The sequence below is a fragment of the Mandrillus leucophaeus genome, unplaced genomic scaffold (genome assembly GCF_000951045.1).
Source record: "Mandrillus leucophaeus isolate KB7577 unplaced genomic scaffold, Mleu.le_1.0 Scaffold217, whole genome shotgun sequence".
In the NCBI taxonomy this organism is placed as follows: Eukaryota; Metazoa; Chordata; class Mammalia; order Primates; family Cercopithecidae; genus Mandrillus; species Mandrillus leucophaeus.
Genome location: NW_012102221.1, coordinates 40,807 through 45,328, shown reverse-complemented (window position 1 = coordinate 45,328; position 4,522 = coordinate 40,807). Strand labels below are relative to the sequence as shown.

Here is a 4,522-nt window from a genome sequence, read left to right as displayed (position 1 = left end):
CTGAGTGCTTAATCCCTTAATTTACAAGCGGATGTAGGAACGCACACCCAGGAGGTGAGGTGAAGAATCCCGTTGAGGGAGCACTGGAATCTCAAATCTGTTACTATTTTGGCTGGAGACAGCAAACATCCTGTCAGTCTCAATTGCTGTATAATTGAAAAGAGAATAATAACAATTGTCCTACATACATTATAACTCTCTGAATCAGTGATAATTAATACATGTGAAAAGCTTTCAAAAACGTTTACAAGGGATTTTTACAAATCCCTCATAATTAGATGGTGTTTTACAATTTACAACGAACTTTCACATGCAGATTTCTCATGTGAGTTTTATAATGTTTTGAGTGGGCAGAGTGAGAAATTATATTTATAAAGTATCTTTGTATACGCTGATAATGATGCATAATACCCCCCACTTTCCATATTTAAAAGACCTTTAAAATTAGGACTTTTCCGAGATTTCACAGCACATAAGAAAGCCAATACCACTACACAGGTGTGCAATTTCTGGTCTTGTGCACTGACCATTTCCTACACCATCTTTTTGTATGCTTTTTACCTTCTGTAGTTGTTATTTGAGTAGAAGAGTATTGAAAGGCCACGTAGAATATACAGCTTGGTTTGATCCCAGTGATAAAAATCTACATTTAACATACGTGTTAAAATAATTGAGACTGACTAAATTATTTTTGTATCTTTTCCATTTCACCTGTTATCAACTTTTTAATTAAGCAATGGGGCCTTGGTAGGCAGGGTATTCCCTAGAACGTGTGCATATGTTACCCTACATGACAGAAGGGACTTTCAGATGTAATTAAACTTAATGACATTGAGATAGGGAGATGGTCCTGCCAGTGGAATCACGAGGGTCCTTAAAGGTATGAGAAGGAATCAGAGTACAGAGTCAGAAGGAAACGTGCTGATGTGAGAATGGTCAGAGAGATACAACAGTCCTGACTTTGAAGATGGAGGAAAGGGGCCTTGAGCCAAGGATCATTGTTGGCCTTCAGAAACAAAATGCAAGAAAATTGACTCTCCCTAAAGCCCCTCGAAGGGAACACAGTCCAACTAATTCATTTATGTTAGCCCAGGAGATCCTTGCTGGGCTTCCGACTTACAGTACTGGAAGATAACACATTTCTGGTGGTTTGTGTCACGAGGTCTGTAGTACTTTGTTCCAGTATCAGTAGAAAACCGGTAAAAGGGGAATTCACATAATATCATTACAAACAGGAATAATTACTTACTGTTCTTCTGTTCTCAAATCCTACCTTGTAAACAAAATGAATTTTTGTTTTTCGGGGCTTTTGTGATAATTCTTATGAATCCACTAATATTTTGTTTTCTTCTGTTGTCTCCCTCAGGAACCTGAAAGGAAGTAGCGTGTACGACTGGGGACACGTTTCCTGGAAGCACACCCATTAGATAAAGTGTCTTATACTCTTTGATAAAGTAAGGCTCCTGGACGAGATGTTTTACAGGTACCCTGAGCTCAGTGAAATGCTTTTGGAAAGACACTCAGCAGAGTGGGCACCACAAGGTTAGGAGAAGCAGCTTCTGCTCGTCGTAACTTCGGCAAATGTTTACACATCAGTAATGAAAAATATTCTCTTGGCGATTTCAGGCTTGTTACTATGGATGTTGTTTGCTAACATTGACTATTTTTCCTGACTGCTTATAGAAACTCCAGGCTGTCACCCATCTGTTCTCTCATCAGAGTAGTTTTGGGCCAGCAACTATTTCAGACATTTCTACAATTTCAGATGTCTCACTCTGCCTATGACTGTATGTTGTACTTGAGGACCGGACGCACAGAGTTCCGTGCAAATAGCAAGCATTCAGCTCCAACTCTCCTCCTTGTGGTAACAATATGAAAGAAAGAGGTAGTATCGGAATTATTTTAGTTCAATACAGCCATTGTAAAATGTGTGTATATTTTAAAACACCATGTGGTACATGATAAATATATACAACTTTTATTTTTCAATCAAAAAATTATAAAAAATATGTCATCAAACCTGATTTCTCATATTACTTTTTTGTTAACACTCATCACATGAAAGACTTATTATTTTAAAATGTTATTTTTCATTATTAATTCTCATTAATTTTATAGGTGAGATGTTAACTGTTACGTCTAAATAGTAGTGTCAGTACATGGTAGATAATCAATGTGACTTGAATAAATGAGTAAGTCTGTTAATGACATGCTTCTCATCACTGTAACTTATTTTTGATTTAAGACTGATAAAACATTGTTTCTCTTACCCCATATTGCTAAAGATCAAATCCTTCTCCTTTAAGATGCTACCATCGTTCCATTCATCAGCGCCAAATCACTCCTCATGCCTGAGAGGAGCTGCCATCCTTCACTTCGCCTTTGGGTCACTTCCAACCCTGTTCTCTGCGTATCTCATCTGGACTTCCTGGAGAATAGCCCCTCTCATGGTACTCACTTTCTTCCAAATCTTCAGTCTCTGCTTCATAGATAGATTATGCTACTCAATATAGAAACAACATCTTTTTTAGTTTTTAATGATAAACATTTTCCCCCTCAACCTTTTAACCTACAAATGCGGGCAATCTAATCTAAAGAATAGTCTGCAACACATCCTTTCATCATTTCTCGTTTAATCCAGCTTCCTCGCTGAGTGATTTTGCAGAAAGCCCTTTCTCCCGTGTCACCGATGGAACTTTCTAGTGGCCTATTCTGAGGAACACGTGGCAGTTTACATGCTGTTTGCATTTGATGCTGTTTGTCACTCCCTCCTTCTGAGGACTCTCTTCTTGGTTGGCTTTTATGATGGTAATTGCTTTCCTACTCCTGAGTTTCTGACCACTGCTTGTCAGACACTTTATTGCGCTCCCTTTCCTTTGCCCACACTTGCACAGTTTGATTTCTATATGTGGCTTTCCCCTCTTCTTATTCCATGAGATTTATCGAAGTGATTTCATCCATTGCTATGGGTTCAACTACCGCTAACATGTTCTTTACTCCCAATTCTCTTTCTAGAGCCTCACATATTTAACTGCCTTTTAGGGAATCACCAAAAGGCAATTCAATCTTAACATACACAAAACTGAACTTCTGATCCTTAAGTATGAGGCCAATTCTTTATTACGCATTTTCTAAATCAGTGAGTGATACCATCTCTTATCCTGTTGTCCTGGGCAGAATTGCAGGAGGTAACTGCTTTCTCTACCCTCCCTATAAAAATTACCATTTCTCATTCACCAACCTCCTCATACCCCAATCATTAGTATCTTTTTAAGAAATGATCTTCTCTTTTTAAAAAATTTTTATATGCTATTACCTATAAGGTTTCCCTCCTGAAATGGGATATTGGGTAAGAGGGTACTAGCTGGAGGTCGCATAGAACTACAGATTATTCAAAGGGGTATCTACGGAGCAAAGGCAAGATGGAGAACCCAGTGCAGTCAAACAGCTATTCAAAGGTCTGAGCAGAGATACAGAAATGACACAAGATAACAGAAAAAGGGAGACATATCAAGTGGGTTTTGAGTGTAGGGCAAAACCACATTTACCTGTAGCTCTGGAGAACCCACTGGCACCGTTTTAAGACTGTTGCAGCCTGCAACGGAGGGTGGACACTGAGTTCAGACGCGCACACCCTCTGACCAGCTCCCGAATGTCTGATGATGTTTACAACTTTGCTTCCTGCTTTCCGACCTGGTCTTAGCCTTTTGATACACACCGTCCCACTGCTGTGAGAGAAAGATCTGAGGTAAGTTTCACGCAACACTGATCATAATGGTAGACTTTTTAAAGCCTTCAATGTCTCACTAATAAGTAGACGTTAGGGCAGAATTTCTGTGTGTGTCCAGCAAGAGGGTCCATAATCTGACACTGCCTTCATTTCTAGTGTATTGGTTTGTCCTAAAATCATGCATGGAACTGTCTCTAGCAATAATAAATACCTCTCTGTGTCCCCGGTGTACTATATTTTCTGTATGTTTTATGCCATCTCTTCCCCCTCCTTCTGCAATGCTGTTATCACCCTGCTGACCTCGAAAGTCACACTGCTGAGTCAGAAAAGCCCTTATTCTAAAGAAAGCCCTAATTTTAAAGAAAGCCACTGAGGATACCACCCAGCACACACCCAGCTCCTCCCATGAGCTCTCATCACTCCTGTGTAACCTGATCTATGCTCTTGCCACTCTGTATGCCATTTGAGGATAGGAATTATATCCTATCATCTATATTCTATCTATCTATCTATCTATCTATCTGTCTGCCTACCTATCATCTATCATCGATCTATCATCTATTATCTATCATCTATCTGTCTATCTTCTATCATCTATCATCTATCATCTCTATGCATCTATCTATGTATCTATGATCTATGTATGTATGTATAATCTATCATCTATCTATCTGTCTATCTATCTATCTATCTATCTATCTATCTATCTATCTATCTATCTATCTATCTATCATCTGTCATCTATCATTTTGTATTTCTACTGCCCTGCATAGTGCCTAGAACACAAGGTTC

General features: G+C 38.9%; 1 long non-coding RNA gene across 1 annotated transcript in view; it reads left to right on the top strand.

Annotated features, from left to right (window-relative positions):
• Positions 1–1,453, top strand: part of LOC105540232 — a 106,658-nt gene extending 105,205 nt beyond the window's left edge. The window contains exon 5 of the long non-coding RNA XR_001006170.1: positions 1,367–1,453. This is a non-coding gene — a long non-coding RNA (uncharacterized LOC105540232). The remainder of the gene's footprint in view (positions 1–1,366) is intronic.
• Positions 1,454–4,522: the final 3,069 nt, after the last annotated feature.